We start from the raw sequence: 22,516 nt of genomic DNA, 5'->3' as shown, positions 1-22,516 counted from the left end.
ATTTATGATATCAAAAATTTATTGAAATAATACCAATTAGAAAGATACTTTTGAAGGTAACTGAAACATGACTTTCTGTACATTAAATTTGGAAAACTATGTCTTGTAGCAAACTGGTATCTTACAGAAACTGAATTTTCAGGTTAAGTGCTCCTATGAGTACTGGATAACCAAAAGACTGTAATCTCATTCAAGATAAAAGAGTTTGAATAGAAAATACTTGGTTTTCTATTGCTTGCCATGTACTGAGAAATGATGCTGTATATTCATTTAATATAATGAGAATCTCATTTAAATGACATCTATGTAAACATTTGATATACAGAATGATGTTGGATATGTACTCTGATTTTGCTGACATGTTAGCATCTGTCTTCAATCTGTTTAGAAGCATGAGCTCCCAGGTTGTTTGTTTATTTATAATATTGCAGTTTTTTTTCCCATGGCAACAGGGAAGACTTATTGGAAAGATGCTTTATTCTAACCTTAAGAATTAAAGTCTAAAATACCAGTTTAAAACATCAGTTTGTAGGCTAAATTTTTAATTGAAATGTATATGTAAGTGATGCAGACTGGTGCAGCAAGGTAAAGTATCACCATGCAAATACAATCATTATTGTGGAAAAATACTATTTTTTAAAAAACAATATCTCAGATGCAAAATCCCTGCCTATCTCCCAACCCCTAGGGTTGGAAATGATGATTCACCAGCTCTGTTCTAACTTCTAATAACCCAAATGATACTTATAAACTTTATTTCTCTTCCTTTTGCATGTGTATCTTAGGTTTGCCCTTCATAGGACTCAGGAAGAATGGTGAAACTCGCTATAGCTAATTTAATTGAATAGTGCAGAATTGTAACATATTAATCCAGTTGCACTGAGTCTTTACTCATAACCTTCTGATGGCCTCCACTACACTTGGAGAATAGGCTCTGTAACACCTGGCCATGTTCTAACTTTTGTAACACATTAGCCTCATCCCTCTTATGAGGGATCCCACTTCCTTTTTGTTGTTGTTGTTGTTGTTTTTAATAAATTTATTTTTTATTGGTGTTCAACTTACCAACATACAGAATAACACCCAGTGCTCATCCCGTCAAGTGCCCCCCTCAGTGCCCATCACCCATTCACCCCCACCCCCCGCCCTCCTCCCCTTCCACCACCCCTAGTTTGTTTCCCAGAGTTAGGAGTCTTTATGTTCTGTCTCCCTTTCTGATATTTCCCACACATTTCTTCTCCCTTCCCTTATATTCCCTTTCACTATTATTTATATTCCCCAAATGAATGAGAACATATAATGTTTGTCCTTCTCCGATTGACTTACTTCACTCAGCATAATACCTTCCAGTTCCATCCACGTTGAAGCAAATGGTGGGTATTTGTCATTTCTAATGGCTGAGTAATATTCCACTGTATACATAACCACATCTTCTTTATCCATTCATCTTTCGATGGACTCCGAGGCTCCTTCCACAGTTTGGCTATTGTGGACATTGCTGCTAGAAACATCGGGGTGCAGGTGTCCTGGCGTTTCATTGCATCTGTATCTTTGGGGTAAATCCCCAACAGTGCAATTGCTGGGTCGTAGGGTAGGTCTATTTTTAACTCTTTGAGGAACCTCCACACAGTTTTCCAGAGTGGCTGATCCAGTTCACATTCCCACCAACAGTGTAAGAGGATTCCCTTTTCTCCACATCCCCTCCAACATTTGTGGTTTCCTGCCTTGTTAATTTTCCCCATTCTCACTGGTGTGAGGTGGTATCTCATTGTGGTTTGGATTTGTATTTCCCTGATGGCAAGTGATGCAGAGCATTTTCTCATGTGCATGTTGGCCATGTCTATGTCTTCCTCTGTGAGATTACTCTTCATGTCTTTTGCCCATTTCATGATTGGATTGTTTGTTTCTTTGGTGTTGGGTTTAATAAGTTCTTTATAGACCTTGGAAACTACCCCTTTTTCTGATACATCATTTGCAAATATCTTCTCCCATTCTTACACATAAAGGAGCTAGAGAAAAAACAGCAAATAGATCCTACACCCAGCAGAAGAAGAGAGTTAATAAAGATTCAAGCAGGACTCAGTGAAATCGAGATGAGAACTGTGGAACAGATCAGCAGAACCAGGAGTTGGTTCTTTGAAAGAATTGATAAGATAGATAAACCATTAGCCAGCCTTATTAAAAAAAAGAGAGAGAAGACTCAAATTAATAAAATCATGAATGAGAAAGGAGAGATCACTACCAACACCAAGGAAATACAAACAATTTTAAAAACACATTGTCAACAGCTATACGCCAATACATTAGGCAATCTAGAAGAAATGGACTCATTCCTGGAAAGCCACAAACTACCAAAACTGGGGCAGGAAGAAATAGAAAACCTGAAACAGGCCAATAACCAGGGAGGAAATTGAAGCAGTCATCAAAAACCTCCCAAGACACAAAAGTCCAGGGCCAGATGGCTTCCCAGGGGAATTCTATCAAACGTTTAAAGAAGAAACCATACCTATTCTACTAAAGCTGTTTGGAAAGATAGAAAGAGATGGAGTACTTCCAAATTCGTTCTATGAGGCCAGCACAGCATCACCTTAATTCCAAAACCAGACAAAGACCCCACCAAAAAGGAGAATTTCAGACCAATATTCCTGATGAACATGGATGCAAAAATTCTCAACAAGAATCTAGCCAATAGGATCCAACAATACATTAAGAAAATTATTCACCATGAACAAGTAGGATTTATCCCCAGAACACAAGGCTGGTTCAACACTCGTAAAACAATCAATGTGATTCATCATATCAGCAAGAGAAAAACCAAGAACCATATGATCCTCTCATTAGATGCAGAGAAACATTTGACAAAATACAGCATCTATTCCTGATCAAAACTCTCCAGAGTGTACGGATAGAGGGAACATTCCTCAACATCTTAAAAGCCATCTACGAAAAGCCCACAGCAAATATCATTCTCAATGGGGAAGCACTGGGAGCCTTTCCCCTAAGATCAGGAACAAGACAGGGATGTCCACTCTCACCACTGCTATTCAACATAGTACTGGAAGTCCTAACCTCAGCAATCAGACAACAAAAAGACATTAAAGGCATTCAAATTGGCAAAGAAGAAGTCAAACTCTCCCTCTTCGCCGATGACATGATACTCTACATAGAAACCCAAAAGCCTCCACCCCAAGATTGCTAGAACTCATACAGCAATTTGGTAGTGTGGCAGGATACAAAATCAGTGCCCAGAAATCAGTAGCATTTCTATACACTAACAATGAGACTGAAGAAAGAGAAATTAAGGAGTCAATCCCATTTACAATTGCACCCAAAAGCATAAGATACCTAGGAATAAACCTCACCAAAGAGGTAAAGGATCTATACCCTAAAAACTACAGAACACTTCTGAAAGAAATTGAAGAAGACACAAAGAGATGGAAAAATATTCCATGCTCATGGATTGGCATAATTAATATTGTGAAAACGTCAATGTTACCCAGGGCAATATACACATTTAATGCAATCCCTATCAAAATACCATGGACTGTCTTCAGAGAGTTAGAACAAATTATTTTAAGATTTGTGTGGAATCAGAAAAGACCCCGAATAGCCAGGGGAATTTTAAAAAAGAAAACCATAGCTGGGGGCATCACAATGCCAGATTTCAGGTTGTACTGCAAAGCTGTGGTCATCAAGACAGTGTGGTACTGGCACAAAAACAGACATATAGATCAATGGAACAGAATAGAGAACCCAGAAGTGGACCCTGAACTTTATGGTCAACTAATATTCGATAAAGGAGGAAAGACTATCCACTGGAAGACAGACAGTCTCTTCAATAAATGGTGCTGGGAAAATTGGACATCCACATGCAGAAGAATGAAACTAGACCACTCTCTTTCACCATACACAAAGATAAACTCAAAATGGATGAAAGATCTAAATGTGAGACAAGAGTCCATCAAAATCCTAGAGGAGAACACAGGCAACACCCTTTGTGAACTCAGCCACAGTAACTTCTTGCAAGATACATCCACAAAGGCAAAAGAAACAAAAGCAAAAATGAACTATTGGGACTTCATCAAGATAAGAAGCTTTTGCATAGCAAAGGATACAGTCAACAAAACTAAAAGACAACCTACAGAATGAGAGGGATTCCACTTCCAATGACTGATTCTGCTCTTGGGCTTTCAAATGGACATAGCTCTTCCCTGCCTCAAGAAACTCATGCAGTCATTCCCTTTTCTTGAAATGCCCTTGTCCAGACTCCAGCTGGCATATCAATGCATCCCTAGCTCCATATCAATATCAATGTTTCTATTATCTTCTCTCATATATTCTCCAGTTTTAGTTTGTATATATAATTTAAAAATACGATAAATGTTATTTGTATGATTATTTAAGGCCGACTTCTACATTAAAATGGAAACTCCATTAAGGAAGGACAAATCTTTCTTCTACATATTTAATTCCACCCCTGGACCAACTGCCTGATACCAGTTGTATAGAAAGAGTTCAATAAATATTTATTGTGTGAATCATCTGCCCCTAAATACCTGCTCTGCTAGATTACAGGAAATTTCTGAAAAAGTTGGTATTAAGCAAACCTTATGGTTCTAAATAGAACCCAAAATCAGAGCAAGTCAAGGATCTAGTTCCCAAATGAGGTACTTGTTAACTTTGAAAAAAAGTATACTATAGCTCTTTGCAGTCTAGAAATAGTCTATTAGATTTCTTAACCTAATATATGGACAATATTATAATTATTAGCATAATACATATTTTGGCTAATGTTTTATGTACAATTCTACACAAAGATATTTCCTATAAGTAATTTTTTTGACCAGCCAAGCTTTACTACAATTCATTTTGCAAAAATGGTGTATATCCAACTGCAATTAAAAAAAATTATTGCACTTTTGCCTTACATTGAATATTTCACTCTCATCTTCCCATAGCTGGGGCATTATGGCTGTGATTGAGACTTTGGAAAATAATATTTCTTGCATTCTTTAAACAATGAGGTTTTTTCTTAGGGAAAATATTAAAGTCAGATTAGAATTAGTGAGGTATTGCTATGACAAAAATGACTGTCCAAATCTTATCTGAATAATAGATTAAGGTTGAGAAAGGTATTTATTATTTAAGTGACATTTTAATTTTCTATAAACTTTCTATAAATTTTAAAGATCAACATGTCCAAGGTCCAAGCAACTCTATTTACTATTGGCTATTTTTCTAAAATGTGTAACATTAATATAACTTTGGTTTGATATTTTTCATATTTTCCCTAAATTACAGGATTAATATGGATATTAAAAATTTATTTAATATCTTGAGCCTAAAAAAATCTACAGATATTTTAAACATTATTTAAAACTCAAGATGCCTGAGTGTCCCAGTGGTTGAACATCTGCCTTTGGCTCAGGTCATGCTCCCAGCATCCGGGGATGGAGTCAGGCATCAGGTTTACTGCGGAGAGCCTGCTTCTCCCTCTGCCCATGTCTCTGCCTCTCTCTCTCTGTCTGTCATGAATAAATAAATAAAATCTTTTTAAAAATAAAGTAAAATAATGAAACATTATTTTCTCTTAGACCATTATCAGAAAACTCAGCCACTTGGATAAGTACTAAGCTTTCATTGACATAGTTAGAAATTCTAGCTTTCAACTTAGAAATTTGACAATCTTGTAACTTAAGAGCATAATTACTTATTTTTTAAAAGCATATTTAAAGGATTCTAAATGACCCCAAATATGTAAATTGTATTTGTAATGTAAATTCTTTATATAAACATCCTACTTTAATATTTCTTTAGCCTCCAAGAACATGTTAGAATATGATCTTAGGCCATGATATTTTTGTAATGTGAATCTATGATGACTTACTATAATATGAAGGTAATGCAAATATTTATTTATGTTAATGTTCATTAAAGTATTCTTCCCAATATGAAGAATAATGACTATTTCTCACAATAAAGGGCTATCTGATTTAGTCACATTTCAGTTTTGTAAAAGAAGTAAACAAAATTAAACATATTGTATTTAATTTCCTTAAGGTACAAAGCTATACATTTTTTACAAGAAAATAGACAACTGTACCAAAGTATTTTAAAAATATTTGATTTTCCTACATAATATCTATTCTGAAGTATGTAGATCTATATAACCAATACAAATAAAATCAGGTTTCCTATCTGTATCTGCATCAAGTAAAAGTAGCACTAAATCGAAGATACTTGTGATGCTTGGAATTAGATTATAGTCAATGTGATACATATGACAATCACTTTGAAGAACTGCAAGGGCGACCATCAAAAGGCATCCACCCTCCAGAACATGTGCATGTGTTAATTAGAAACCCAGACACCTTCCAAGTGGGCAATTCCATAGACTATACACTAGGGTCAGGAGCAGCAGAAACTGATACTTTTAACATTGATTAATGATTTTTGTCAAGCAGAGTCATCCCCTGAAGGGTACTCTCCTAGGGCAGCTGAAAGTGGAGGAGACTCCACTTTCATGGACTTTTTAATGATGTTCAGAAAAGAGAAGAGAGGTCAGCATTTCACCAAACCTTCACTCAAAAATAGGGCTCCTACTGCCACCCTGCTTCTACCTAAGCAACAAGCTTCCCAAGAATTGCTGGAAAAGCCAGATAACAGATAAATGATCAATATTCTTCTCATGTTTCATATAGCCTTCAACTCAGCATGCTTCTATCATTCAGAGTTTATTGAAAGTTAGCTGAAAATTACTGCATGTTTTTCTACCATTTCAAACTATTGAACTTGGAGAGCACACAGCTTTTAAATTAAATTCAAGGGAGACTAGTTTTTGCATAAAAGAAAAAAAATCCTAACAGGTGTAAGAAAATGGGATTTATACTAGGAAGACAATGGGATGTTTTAGAAAATTTGAGCTGACGCACAACAATCGGAATACAACCAGCAGTAGTTTAGGGATTAGTTTTTAAAGATGACGATGACTGTGTCATGCTGATACATGCAAGCATCTCCTGAGAATGACTGGCTTGTGTTTGTTTAGTGAAGATTTCCTACAGGTTATCCCAGTTAAGCTTGATAGCTTGTTAACAAAGAGTTCCTGCTCAAGGGCACCTTATAGACATTTCACGTTGTACTAAATACCACCATGAAATTTATGTTTAAAGAGAAAACAGTTTATCAAACCTTGCTGAGTTTCCCACCTTAGGTGCATATTTGCAAACCAAATTTACAACACATCATGTGTTGGTTCATGTCTCAGATACCAGAACAATGCAGCAGGTGAAAATCAGACACTAATAAAAAGGATAAGTTTACCTCTAGGTATAATTTTGCTATAATTAATATGAACTCAGAACACTTCTGTCACTTTGATAGACTGAGAATTCTCAATTAGCATACAATGTAAAAAACGCTTTGGTACTGGAGGTTTGTGTGGCAATGACTGTGTGAAAGAGAAAAAATATTGTACTATTACCCTACTTCAAAAAAAAGTTATTTCCAAATACACAATGTTTGTTTTACATTTTTAAACACATTAAAGCAAACATGTCTAGTTTGTCCAAGATTATAAAATTATAATCGTTATTGTTTCTTCCTCTAAGGGAAGTTGGATCCTTCAATAGAGATTGGCAATACATGTTAAAAAGACATAGTTTCCTGAGAGTCATTATATACACACATATTCTATGGGTTAATTGACTTTCTATTGCTTTCTTGACATTTTAAATCAGGGATCCTGAGTGGCTCAGCAGTTTGGCACCTGCCTTCAGCCCAGGGATCATTCCTGGAGTCCTGGGATCAAGTCCCACATCAGGCTCACTGACTGAAGCCTGGTTCTCCCTCTGCCTCTGTCTCCACCTCTCTATCTCTCTGTCTCTAATGAATAAATAAAAAAGTCTTTTAAAAAAATAAAGAAAATTAAATTAAAAAAGAAATTTTAATTCATAAAAATTGGTCAATATTTTAAAGAGACCTCAGCATAGCCATATGATATTTTAAGAGAGTTGGGAAAAGAGAAAATAGCAAAGATACCACTAAGACTGAAGCTGAGTTAGTAGTCAGAAGTGCAATTAGTTTTACAAGGTACCTTAAGAATAAAACAAAAATATACAAATATCACAAAACACTTCTATTTTAAGGAAAGATCATGAAGTATATTTCAAAGTGAAGAACACTTGTAAATAAAATAACAATAAAAATACAATTAGAATCTTAATTCTAGACTCTAGTCACCTCATTACCATACACAAAAAAGGTTTGATTTCCAAAATAAAACCTACATCCCTAATACCAAAATTTAATACATGGCCATTGCCACCCCTACCACTAACATTATCACTATAATTACCGCCACCCCCACTGTTATTTCCTTCTCATTCTCAACTTCCTCCTCAAATATTTGAAAATCTGTTAGATGCCAACCAATTACCTAAGGACATAGAACTAATAAAAAGTGAATTTTTGCTACAATTTCAGGTCTATTTCTTTCGAGTTCTCAACTATTGATTTTTAAAATATTTTATTTATTTATTTATTTATTTTTTATTTATTTGAGAGAGAGACAATGAGCAAGAGAGAGAAGATCAGTTGGGGGTGGGGTGCAGAGGGAGAAACAGACTCCCTGCTAAGCAGGGAGTTCTCAATTATTTATAAGTGTTCTTAGTTTACTAAATATTATGCCTCTACAATTTTAAATATAATAAAAATGATTAAAATAAATGAATAAAAAAGGTATTTTAGTTCTTAATTAAACATACTGGATAGAGGCACCTGGGTGGCTCAGTAGGTTAAGTTTCTGCCCTCAGCTCAGAGTCTGCTTCTCCCTCTCCTCCTCACTTGTGCTCTCTAAGGCTATCTCTGTCTCTCTCTCTCAAATAAATAAATAAAACCTTAAAAAATTATATAGACACATTTTATGTTTTTATCAATGATAGCATTTAATAGCTTTACTTTTGAGCAGAAAAATAATTTTTTAAACTAAACTTTTTTATTTTGAGATATTTGTATATTCATGTGCAATTATAAGAAAAAAATACAGAAAGAGGCACCTGAGTGCAGAGATCCATCCCTGAACCTTGGGATCGTGATCTGAGGTGAAGGCAGATGCTTAACCAACTAAGCCACCCAGGTGCACAACCACAATCCCTTCTGGTGGCCTTTTATAGCCAGTCCTACATTCCTGCTCATACCTCTCCACTTTATCTCTCATGCCTGACAACCACTAATTTGTTCTCCATTTCTATTATATTGTCATTTCCATAATGTTATATGAATGGGGTCATACAGCATGTATGTCCTACGGCATGTAATCTTTGGGATTGGCCCTTTTTTTTCCCACTCAGCATAATTGCTTGGAAAGTCCAAATTGTTCTGTGTATTGGTAGTTTATTCTCTTTTATTGGTATGGTGGTAAAACAGTTTTTTGAGCCATTTACCATTTAGAGAACGTCTGGGTTGTTTCTAGTTTGGGGCTATTATGAATGAAGGTGATGGGAACATTCATGCACAGGTTTTAGCATCAAAACAACTTTCGTTTTTCTGAGATAAATTCTCAAGTGTACAATTGCTGGATCATATGATAGCTACATATTTAATTTAGTAAGAGACTGCCAATTATATTTCAACTCCTTCTAAATTATTAGCCAAAATGGCTGGCACTTTACAACCTTATCAGTAACCTATGAGTGATCTAGTGTCTCTTCATTCTCCCCAGGATTTGGTCTTACTCTTTATTTTAAACATTCTGAAATATAATATCTCAGTGTAGTTTTAATTTATGTTTCCCCAATAGCAAATAAATTTGAATACCTTTTAGTGTGTTTATCTGCCATCATCTTTGGTGAAATATCTCTTCATTGTTCATGTCTTTTGCTCCTTTCTTTTTTTCTTTTTCTTTCTTTTTTACTACAGAGTTTTGGGAAATCTTTATATACTCTAAACAATAGTCTTTTCTTGGATAAATGAATTGCAAATATTTTCTCCCAGTCTGTTTCTTGTCCTTCTGTCTTTAGTGTGTGTGTGTGTGTGTGTGTATGTGTGTGTGTGTAAAAGAGAGACTGTTTTTGCAGCCTTTTAATATGGTCTCTTGCAGAGCAAAAACTTTAATTTTGAAGAGGTTCAATTTATTTATTTTTCCTTTTAAGCGTAATGGTTTGATGTTAAATCTAAGAACTTTCTCTCTAGCCCTAGATCCCAAGGATTTTCTCCTATTTTTTCTAAAAGTTTTATAGTTTTATATTTTTACATTTTTACTTAATTTTTGTATAAAGTGTGAAACTTAGATTGAGGCTGGTTGTTGATTATCTATAGATGTCTAATTGTTCCAGCACCATTTGTCAAAAAAGGCCATCCTTCCTCTGTTGAATTGCTGTTGATCTATTGTCCAAAATCAGTTAGGCCCATTTGTTTGGGCCTGTTTCTATTCTCTATTTTCTGCCTTTGATCCTTGTGTCTATTCCTCCACCATACTTGTTAACTTGATTCATGTAGCCATATAGTAGACCCTAATATAAGATTGAGTGATTCCTCTGACATTATTCTTTTCTTTTCCCAAAATTGTTTACCTATACTAAGGTTTGTGCCTTTCCAGATAAATCTTAGAATCAACATCTTTGCTATGTTGTATTTCAATACATAAAGATGGTATTTTTCTCTTTATTTTCTTGCAAGCTTTTTCTTTGATTTCTTACATCAGCTTTTTGTAAGTTTTATCATGTAAATCTTGTAGATCAAATACTATTTTGAAGAATAAAATGCTTTTTTTCCCCTGGGTGATTTTAATTTTATAAACAAGACAACAATCCAAGCAAAATTAATTTAGGGGAGAAAGAGTAGTAGTAGAAGAAGAAGAAGAAGAAGAAGAAGAAGAAGAAGAAGAAGAAGAAGAAGAAGAAGAAGAAGAAGAAGAAGAAGAGAGGAGGAGGAGGAGGAGGAGAAAAGGAAAAAGGAAAAGAAAAAGAAAAAGAAGGAGAAAGAATAATAACAAGCAGTGGCAGGTAAAGCATTGCTGAACATGCAGAAGAGGCGGAGGAGGAAGTAGAGAAAGCCAGTATTGCACGGTGTGGCTCAAGTGCCCAGAAGAGCCAGTATACACTGTGTGGCCTAAGTGCTGCTGCATTCCTGTGGCTAAGGAAGCCCTTTGTTTTTGTGCCTGGCTGGTGGCCAGATGGCTAAGGGGCCAGTGTAATGACTTTAGGACGAGACCTAGAACCCTGTATGGCTACTGACATCGAGAATGCCATGGACTTATCCCAGTCAATCTCCCACCTTCATCATCATACAAATGAAGAACCTTTTAACTTTTGTATCCAAAGTTTTCTGAGGATTTCTTCACTTTCAAGATGTCATCTGTATTCACAGTGAGCATGTTGGTGGCCAAAGACCAGAAAAAGTACGACATGCAAACTGCAGATTCTGAGTTTGACACCAGGGATATCCATCAAGTCATCTCCATGACACCTGGGTCCCTAGGTGAGCATGGGGTCAGGGGGTCATCACTTATGCTAGAGGTGCCGGAAGTACCACAGCCCTTTTTGAAGTGTGTTCCTGACTGCCCTGTTAAAGTACTGTTTTTCTGGGAATGCACCATTCTTTTGGAAATTTCTCTTAGGACAAACAAGGGATTTAATGTTAACAGAGCTACGTGTGAAAACCAAACTGCTCCTCCAGAAACAGTATGTAGTAGTTTTATTTTATAAGGTGTTAGGAAAAATATAGCATTGTTTGTCCAAGGTGTTGACTATTGTGTGTCTAATGCCAATGAAATATTTAAACTTTGATAGAAATCTTCTAAAGGCATACATCAAATCAGTAAGCAGTGGGAATGTCAAGCTTACTTGTGTTCTGGCTCCATATAGGTATTTTTGCTTTGTTTTGTTTTGTTTTGTTTGATCCTGATCATTCTGGACTTCATAAAGCATGATATCATAAAGTACATTTGCTGTGGAATTAGATAGAAATTGTTTTGAGCCCTGGTTCTACTGCAGAGTAGATGAATGACTTTAGCCAATTTACCTTCTTTATTGATGTTTCCATATCTTACATAGGAATAATGGCATCTGCTTCCCAGGAAGGAAGATTGACTGTGATGATTAAATGCGGTGCTTACAACATAAACATTTAATCATTGGTACCTTATCACAATCAAAAGCGTATATGAAAAAGGGTATTCATATGATGGTAGCAAGTTAAACCACAGTAAAAAATACATTGGAATGATCAGGATTGTAGAGTAGACATTCGTAAGTATGGCATCATCTTAGAGGTTCTAGGAAGGTCTTTCACCTAAAATAACTTTCGCCATCTTTGATCTATCTAAAAACTTCCCATTAAATTGAAGCTCCGTTTCTTTTTTTTTTCTTCTAAAATGATAATACTTCTGGGCAAAATAATACATTAAAACTTTAGTAGATACAAACAACATTTTATAAATTGCTCTAGCAAAATAGTTTTTGTGTGCAGCATTTTGTTGTATGCAACTAGGTTTGAAATGGTCTTGCATATAAATCACAGAAACCAAATGGGGTGAAGTATTTAGGTACACTGGAATGGTCTCTAGATTAAGATTCAAAAGAACTAGGTTCTAATTCTGAATTTTGTGAAAACAATTTGAATTTTGTAGATCTCCTATCATTTAGAAAAATAAAATAATTTGCATTTAATTTTTTAAAATTCTATTTATTCACCCATGAGACAAAGAGAGAGAGGCAGAGAGAGAAGCAGGCTCCATGCAGGGAGCCTGACGTGGGACTCGATCCTGGGTGTCCAGGATCACGCCCTGAGCCGAAGGCAGTGCTAAACCGCTGAGCCACCCGGGCTGCCCTAATTTGCATTTAATTAAAAAAATCCTTGTCGTTCTAAAATAGCATAATTCTAAAATCAAACACAATTCAAATTTCTCCTTCATTTGACTATTTAAATCAATATTCTCACATGGACTTAATATGACAGATTTCCCTTAAATAGGTACTAGATTAATGGATAGTTAAAGATAGCTTATATAACCCATCCCCAAAATAAAGCTTTATCAGACATCCTGAAAGGGACCCGGGCACGTTAGGGAAAATAACATTTCCATTCCAGATACGATATGATCCATCAAATCTGTTCCCTTGCTGTCAGCAGAAGTTATTGCCAGATGCTAGACAGAAATGACCAGAACATTCCTGAATACTACCACTTAGCTGCACAAAACTGTGGGGAAAATTCTCCCTTGTTCCTCCAGATTCTACTCAGACATTATGAACTATTAGCTTTATACTTTTAGTTGTGTGGCTCTGAGAATAAGGATCAGCTACCCTCAAATCCTCTGCAAATAAGTTGTAAGAATCCAGCCCCACAGTTAGCTTATGTGCTTCAGTAACAGATATATGTTCCTGTGTGTTCTAAATAATACCAAGAAATTATTCTGGAATCTGTGTCAGCTATTTCCTGCTTCTGGAACTAAAATATTTTAATGGATTTCAACTTTAAAAATGGAGATTTTGATGTTTTGGTTGGGAAATAAATCCAAGTAGCTTTAGGTTCTGAGTGGATGAATATGAATACATAAGGACATGTTTATATGCTTAAAACTTTTTAAAAGTTTTATTTGCATTTTAATAATGGGGCAAAGCAGACTTTTAGCTAAAATCATGGCAGTATAATCTATACCCACAGCCAAGGGTGCTTCTTTTGGCTTCTCTAAAGTTGAATCTAGCTCAGAGCATGAACAGACAATTTCATGAGATAGAGTACCAAGTGCTAAATCACATAAATATATAGGTAAATGCCTAATGAATCTCTGAAGCAGATGTGGACAATTTAAATATGCCAACTATTATATAAAATTGTTACTAGAAAGTGCAAAATAAACTCATATTAAGGCATAGCAAAAGATATGGAAAATAGACAAAAGCAATAAGGCTTTTCCAAATGCTTTTGAACTAAACTTCATTGTAAACATTTAGCTTATCTATGTTCTGAATAGCTTCTTTCAAAAAAAATACTTTTAAAGATAACTTAGACTTAAATTGAACTACATTTCCAATTGTTTCAGAGCCTCTTAAAGCCCCCTTTTTTAATTTAAAGGAAACAAAGATTTTAAACTTTTTCTAACATCCATGTTAGCATTAAATCTGATAATGTTGAAAAAGAAACAGCCATCATCTTTTAAAGGTTTCCACCTAGTGGCAAAGTTACTTTTTTTTTAATAAATTTATTTTTTATTGGTGTTCAACTTACCAACATACAGAATAACACCCAGTGCTCATCCCGTCAAGTGCCCCCCTCAGTGCCCGTCACCCATTCACCCCCACTCCCCGCCCTCCTCCCCTTCCACCACCCCTAGTTCGTTTCCCAGAGTTAGCAGTCTTTATGTTCTGTCTCCCTTTCTGATATTTCCCACACATTTCTTCTCCCTTCCCTTATATTCCCTTTCACTATTATTTATATTCCCCAAATGAATGAGAACATATAATGTTTGTCCTTCTCCGATTGACTTACTTCACTCAGCATAATACCCTCCAGTTCCATCCACGTTGAAGCAAATGGTGGGTATTTGTCGTTTCTAATGGCTGAGGAATATTCCATTGTATCCATAAACCACATCTTCTTTATCCATTCATCTTTTGATGGACACCGAGGCTCCTTCCACAGTTTGGCTATTGTGGACATTGCTGCTAGAAACATCGGGGTGCAGGTGTCCTGGCGTTTCATTGCATCTGTATCTTTGGGGTAAATCCCCAACAGTGCAATTGCTGGGTCGTAGGGCAGGTCTATTTTTAACTCTTTGAGGAACCTCCACACAGTTTTCCAGAGTGGCTGCACCAGTTCACATTCCCACCAACAGTGCAAGAGTGTTCCCTTTTTCTCCGCATCCTCTCCAACATTTGTGGTTTCCTGCCTTGTTAATTTTCCCCATTCTCACTGGTGTGAGGTGAGATCTCATTGTGGTTTTGATTTGTATTTCCCTGATGGCAAGTGATGCAGAGCATTTTCTCATATGCATGTTGGCCATGTCTATGTCTTCCTCTGTGAGATTTCTCTTCATGTCTTTTGCCCATTTCATGATTGGATTGTTTGTTTCTTTGGTGTTGAGTTTAATAAGTTCTTTATAGATATTGGAAACTAGCCCTTTATCTGATATGTCATTTGCAAATATCTTCTCCCATTCTGTAGGTTGTCTTTGAGTTTTGTTGACTGTATCCTTTGCTGTGCAAAAGCTTCTTATCCTGATGAAGTCCCAATAGTTCATTTTTGCTTTTGTTTCTTTTGCCTTCTGGATGTATCTTGCAAGAAGTTACTGTGGCTGAGTTCACAAAGGGTGTTGCCTGTGTTCTCCTCTAGGATTTTGATGGACTCTTGTCTCACATTTAGATCTTTCATCCATTTTGAGTTTATCTTTGTGTATGGTGAAAGAGAGTGGTCTAGTTTCATTCTTCTGCATGTGGATGTCCAATTTTCCCAGCACCATTTATTGAAGAGACTGTCTGTCTTCCAGTGTATAGTCTTTCCTCCTTTATCGAATATTAGTTGACCATAAAGTTCAGGGTCCACTTCTGGGTTCTCTATTCTGTTCCATTGATCTATGTGTCTGTTTTTGTGCCAGTACCACACTGTCTTGATGACCACAGCTTTGTAGTACAACCTGAAATCTGGCATTGTGATGCCCCCAGCTATGGTTTTCTTTTTTAAAATTCCCCTGGCTATTCGGGGTCTTTTCTGATTCCACACAAATCTTAAGATAATTTGTTCTAACTCTCTGAAGAAAGTCCATGGTATTTTGATAGGGATTGCATTAAACGTGTAAATTGAGTGGCAAAGTTACTTTGAGCAAAAGATATGTCCTTGGTGATTAAAGCAGATTGAAACAGTATCGTTAGGCAAATGTTTCATCCTTAGTCTTTAGTGAAGTTGAGAACCATACATTGTATACATCCAAGATGTTAATAGCAAGTGACCCACTAAACAATATCTTAGAATAGGGCCACTTTTCTTCCTTTAGGTTTATTAGATTGCTGCCTCCAGTTGCTGTTAGAGATGTCCTAACTCTGGGAAAATTATGGGGAGTAGTTTGTTGTAGGCTTCAGAGAAAGATACAGCATATAAAGTAGTTCTTTCTTTAAAATTACAAATAAGGGATCCCTGGGTGGCGCAGCGGTTTGGCGCCTGCCTTTGGCCCAGGGCGCGATCCTGGAGACCCGGGATCGAATCCCACATCGGGCATCCCGGTGCATGGAGCCTGCTTATCCCTCTGCCTATGTCTCTGCCTCTCTCTCTCTCTCTATCATAAATAAGTGAAAATTGAAAAAAAAGACTAAAAAAAATAAAATAAAATAAAATAAAATAAAATTACAAATAAAATTTTGTATATGTGGTCAGATTATTCATAGTGAAGAATATTGCCCTGCAAATGAATGAACTCTTGCCATTAATTAAACATACAGATTTGGGGAAGACCATCTATCTATGTCTCCATTTTATGCTCTGTGAGATGAGAGGGTTGAAATTAAATCAGGGACTCTATACCAATAGCCGTTGGCTAATTTGGCTTTTTTGTGTATTCTCTTTAACCAATGTATATTAGAGGAGGAGGATAAAGGTGAAGGGGGGAGTTGGGAGTATTTTAATTTTTAGATAGAACAGGCAGTCTGTTTTGCACACTAGTTGTTTTACTTTTTATGTTACGCACTTGGGCTTCAGAGACATTTGGGCTTGTGTCTCCTGTTCTAAATGATTTCTAAGGTGACATCTAAATTTAACATATGCAAGAGTTATCTAGGTACCATGGAAAATCAGTGTTAATGGCTGATATCAATTATTCAGTTATTATGTACCAGACAGCACATAATATAAATCCTCACAACCACCCGAGGAGTAGATAACTGTCTTTCTCTTTTACTAATGAATGAAGTAACTGAGGTTTATGAAAGTTAAATGATTGCCCTGATGACACATAGTCAGCAAGTCGCAGGACAGGGATCCTAGTATATTGCAATCCAGAACATAAGATCTTAACACATTTCAAACTAGAGATATGAAATCTATATTTTATAGTTCATTAGTCACTTTCTACCTTGTCTCTCAATATACCTGAATTTTGAAGAAGCATGCATGGAAACAAAGAGGTCATCTTTTACTTGTAATGTTTGCTGTATTTTTAGGCCTACTATTATTTTTTTTTTTAAGATTTCATTTATTTATTCATGAGAGACACACAGAGAGGGGCAGAGACACAGGCAGAGAGACAAGCAGGTTCCCTGCAGGGAGCTCGATGTGGGACTCAATCCCAAGACCCTAGGATCACGACCTGAGCCAAAGGCAGATCCTCAACTGCTGAGCCACCCAGGCACCCCATAGGCCTACTGTTATTTTTATAATTGAAATGTATTCAGATAAAGGTAAAAACAAAGTAAAAAGGCAGAGAATTGATACAAGATTCTTTTCCATAAGCTTCTATCAGAACTCCAGTATTGATTTGTGCATCAAAATGTTACAAAACACTTAGAATAGAATTAGAAATATCTGTAAAATAAATACAGCATTTGAGTGACATACTTTTATGAAACTGGTCCTGGGATTGTAAGGCTGACACTTGTTTACCAGCAAGACCAAAGAGTTCTCTTAGCCGCATGACTAATGCAAAAAAATGTGGGCTTTAAATGTTCACATTATTTAAGGCTATCTCTTCTTCTAAATATACATTTTAGTAACATATTTGGTATATTGACAAGAGAAAAACGTGGGGGAGTAACTAATTTGGATTCTTCCTGTAGACAGTTCCATTTTAGATTCAGAAATACAGTGATTAGGGGGATCCCTGGGTGGCTCAATGGGTTAGCGCCTGCCTTTGCCCCAGGGCGTGATCCTGGAGTCTCGGGATCGAATCCCACATCAAGTTCCCTGCATGGAGCCTGCTTCTCCCTCTGCCTGTGTCCCTGCCTCTCTCTGTCTCTCTCTGTGTATGTGTCTATCATAAATAAATAAATAAAATCTTTAAAAAAAAAAAAGAAATATGGTGATTAAAACAAAAAGATTACCACAGAAACTTGTATGTGACATGACATATTCCAACAAGATATGTTGTACATTAATCATACTAAATGTGTGTGATTCACATCAGTTCATCCTAAAGGAAAGGGCAGCATAGTGACTAAAATTTTCACATTGCTTTTCCAATAATGTTCTACTATGTGGATTTCATGTGGAAATTGCTAAAGTCGGCCTTAAAATGCCAAAGAAATTCTAAGCACATTCAGGCACCTGAGCTCATTGTGCATTTGAAATTGCTCCATGCTCTGCTCTGAATAAACTGACCACTGAGGTTAATAGTCATCAAGCTAGGGCTTTCTGACCTATTGGAAATGTGGATCTTAGCTTACTTTGTACTGCAACATCCTGTGCTGGTCCTCCAAGGATTCACCACAAGCTATAGAAAGCAATTATGAGTTTGGGAAGAGATGAAGCCCGAGAAAGCAAGATTCCCTTCATAAAATTTTCCTTTTCTCTTTTTTAACATTAGTGTTTCTCTCCACAATGAGTTAATAGAATGAGATAGAGAAAATTCTCCCCATAGTTGGGAAATTTGAACCTCTTTCCATGCTTAGGTGATAGCATTGACTCTTCACACAGAGGGCTAATTTACATTTAATGCTCTGGAAATTAATTACAGAGAATAAAGATAATTGTAAAAGCACCCCCTATATGCACTTCCAAAAATAAACAAACAAACCACATCATGATTACTAAGCAACCATCTAATGCTTAATTTTATGCACAGTGGGAAGGGCACCAATAGTCTGGAAACGGATGGAGGGGAGAGAAGAAAAAATACTAATTTGAAATATGTAACAGCAGAGGCAGTTTTATGTGGTAATGACCTGCAGCTTTCCCAGCAGGAGTGGAAGTCTTTAAAGCCTTATGCACGGAGTCCAAGGATGTGTTTACTGGAATTTGGGTCTAGCCAGTCAGCCAAATGACTTAAATGATGATTTGACCAACTTCAAGACTTCTTCCTATGCCAGTGGGTGGATGTGCCAGTCATAAACACATTGCCTTTTTTTTTTTTTTTAGCACATTAGTTTGCTGTTATGATGAATTGATTGTGTCTCATTCAAACAAATTCCTTTGACTAAATGTATCCTTTTATATAGAAGACTGAGAATTATTTACCTGGAGAGAAGTAGTCACAATGTGATCAAATTTATATTTGATATTACTTTAGAAATTTGAGTATAGAGTTATATTTCTTTTAAATGCTGCAGTTAACTTCCGTGGGGCAAATAAAACCCTTTTTCAGATGGCATCTACCAAAACATTTGTTGGAATTATGATAGAAAGCAAGAAGGAAGAGTAGCATGAGTAAATAATTTGTGTTCATTTGTCAGATAATCTAAGACTTCTATTCCCTAATTTCTATTAAACACACACACACACACACACACACAAACAAACAAACAAACAAAAAACCAAAAACTTTCCTCCTAATTTCTCAACCACCAAGTGGGTGGCTGAAATCAATGATTTATTCTTTCACAGTTTTGAAAGTCAGAAAATTCAAAATTAGTATTGCTGGGATGAAATCAAGATCTTAGCAGGGCCACCTCCCACTGGAAGCTGTAGGGAAAAATTTGTTTCCTCCTTTTCAATTTTCCACTAATGGTTAACATTCCTTTTCTTGTGGCTACATCATTCTAATTTCTGCTCCATGGTCACATTGTCTCCTCTCTCTCTTTTTTTTTTTTAATTAATTAATTTATTTGTTTATGATAGTCACAGAGAGAGAGGCAGAGACACAGGCAGAGGGAGAAGCAGGCTCCATGCACCGGGAGCCCGAGGTGGGACTCGATCCCGGGTCTCCAGGATCGCGCCCTGCGCCAAACGCAGGCACCAAACCGCTGCACCACCCAGGGATCCCCTCCTCTCTTAAGTCTCCAGTTTATCTCTGTCTCTGTCTCTCTCTCTTTTTTTAAGATTTTATTTATTTATTCATGAGAGACACAGAGAGAGAGAGAGAGAGTGAGGAGAGAGAGAGAGAGAGAGAGAGAGGCAGAGACACAGGCAGAGTGAGAAGCAGGCTCCATGCAGGGAACTTGATGTGAGACTTGATCCGGGGTCTCCAGGATCATACCCTGGGCTGAAGGCAGATGCCAAACCGCTGAGCCACCCGGGCTGCCCATCTCTGTCTTTCTTTTATAAGAACACTTGTGATTACACTGAAGGACCATTATGGAAACTCCAGAATAATTTCTCCATTAATTAATTTACTTAAATCTCAAAAGTCCCTTTTTGCTATAAAAGGTAGCATTTACGACACCAGGAATTAGGATATGGCTATCTTTTGGATGAGGACATTATTTAGCCTACCATAGTCTACCATCTGGTCTACAAAGGTTCAAATTCATCCCACATGCAAATATATCCATCCTATCCCAACATTTTTAGAAGCCTCAAGTCATGAAAGATCATCTCAAGTGTAAAATCTCTTCTAAATATTATGAACTCAAAAGCCTTAAAATGCATCATCTAAATAATCTGATTTAGAAATGAATTAGAGTCCAGATATGATCCATTCTGGGGCAAAATTCCTCTCAATTTCTAGATCTGTGAAACTAGGAATCAACTTATCCATTTCTCAAGTACAGTGGTAGGGCAGGCCTAGAATAACAGCTATCTACATTCCCAATCCCAAAGGGGTAAAACTGAAGGAAAAATGAGTCACTAGCTCCAAAGCAATTTCAGGATCCAAACAGGCAGTGTTCATTAGATTTCAAGGGCTAAGAATAATCTTCTGTGTTTTGAGGCTCTGCCTTTTGGCCCACGACTCTGGCCTCTGCATACATAGATTTAGCCTTTACTCATACCCATGGCTCTGGCATTTGGATCTCTGGTTTTATATCTGGAGTTGAATTTCCTTCATGTTATCTTCTCTTTGTCGCTTTCAGGCAAAGATGGCAGTGTTTCCTGCTGGTAAATATTTCTCAAATCTTGTAGGTCTCTAGGATCCTCTATGTCACAGGGACTTCCAGCAATAGACAAGAGCCCTCCATATATCTTTTCTGGATAATCCCATCTTTATTTGTGGCTTCTGCTGAAATGATTGAATTGGTCCATGAGTCACATGCTTATGCTCTTTAAGAGCCCTCTGTGAGAGACTACTCTGAACTTTTGATTGTTTTGAGGCGGTGGCCAATGGTTGCCCAGCAATACCCATAGCTTTATATTCAGAGTTCATTTTCCTCACAGTAAATCTCATAATTTTAGAATCTTTTACAATCAGAAGAGGCTGAGAATTTCCCAAATCAAACCCCTGGTTTATTTTTGCTTATTACTTTCTTACCTGAGTTTTCCTTGTTCCCTGACATTTTCTATAAGCCATAAGAAGAAATGAGGCTACGCTTAAACACTTAGCTAGGACATCTCAGCAAAATATTCAAGTTAATTGCTTATAAGTTCTGCTTTCTATATGATAGGGCATACTTCTGCTAGACTTTCTGATGCTATGTAATAAGGATCATCTTTCCTCCAATTTTCAATAACATGTGCTTAATTTTCTTTTGAGCCCTTACTAAAAGTGCCTTAAACATCCATAATTCTACCAAAAGTTAGTTCAAAGCAATCTAGGCTTTTTCTATCATGTATCTTAAAATTATCCCAGCCTATACCCATTACTCGATCTCAAAGGCACTTCCCTATTTTCAGGAATTTGTTACAGCAGCACCCTACTCTCAGTATCAAAATCTGTTTCTGTTTCCTGTGCCTGATATAACCAATTACAACACATTTCAATGACTTTAAAGCAACAGGAATTTATTCTCTAACTGTTCTGAAGGCCGGAAGTCTGAAATCATTATCACTGGACTGAAATCCAGCTGTGAGCATGACCATACTCCCTGGAGGCTCTTGGGGTGAATCTTTTCCTTAATTCTTTCTGCTTTTGATGACTACTGACATTCCTTGATTGTGGCCACATTACTCTCCAAGACCAACACTTTTCAATCTCTGTCAGCTCCATCTTCACATCACCTCTCCTTTCTATGTATGTGTAATCTCCCTCTGTCCCCTACCCCTTCCTAAGGATATATATGATTTAAAATCTCCCCATCACAAAATTAAAAAAAAAATTATGTATTTATTTTAGAGAGAGAGCATGATCAGGAGAGGCAGAGAGAGAGGGAGAGAGAATCCCAAGCAGACTCCATGCCTAGCATAGAGCCTGAAGGGGGCCTATATCCCAGGATCCTGAGATCATAACCTGAGCTGAAACTAAGAGTGGAATGCTTAACCAAGTGCAGCACCCAGGCACCCCACAAAATTCTTAATTAAACCACACCTGCAAAGACCCTGTTTCCATATAAGATAATATTTATAAATTCCTGTTTAGATCTGCCATATTATTGGAATCATAGTGTCTGACTTTGCACTCAGAATAACTCAACAGCCATTTTTGTTTCTTCTTGGAAATGAGCACTTAACCTACACCTATTCACACTTCCATACTCACTTTTTCCTGAGTCTTTTCTATCTTCAT

At 36.6% G+C, this 22,516-nt stretch overlaps 1 long non-coding RNA gene across 1 annotated transcript in view; it reads left to right on the top strand.

Moving 5' to 3' along the window:
- Positions 1-22,516, top strand: part of LOC111095562 — an 88,008-nt gene that overhangs the window by 16,455 nt on the left and 49,037 nt on the right. The gene's annotated exons all lie outside the window — the stretch shown is intronic.

The sequence above is a fragment of the Canis lupus genome, chromosome 4 (assembly GCF_011100685.1).
Source record: "Canis lupus familiaris isolate Mischka breed German Shepherd chromosome 4, alternate assembly UU_Cfam_GSD_1.0, whole genome shotgun sequence".
Taxonomy (NCBI): domain Eukaryota; kingdom Metazoa; phylum Chordata; class Mammalia; order Carnivora; family Canidae; genus Canis; species Canis lupus.
The sequence above is the reverse complement of the archived record's forward strand: the minus strand, read 5'-3'. Positions and strand labels throughout refer to the sequence as shown.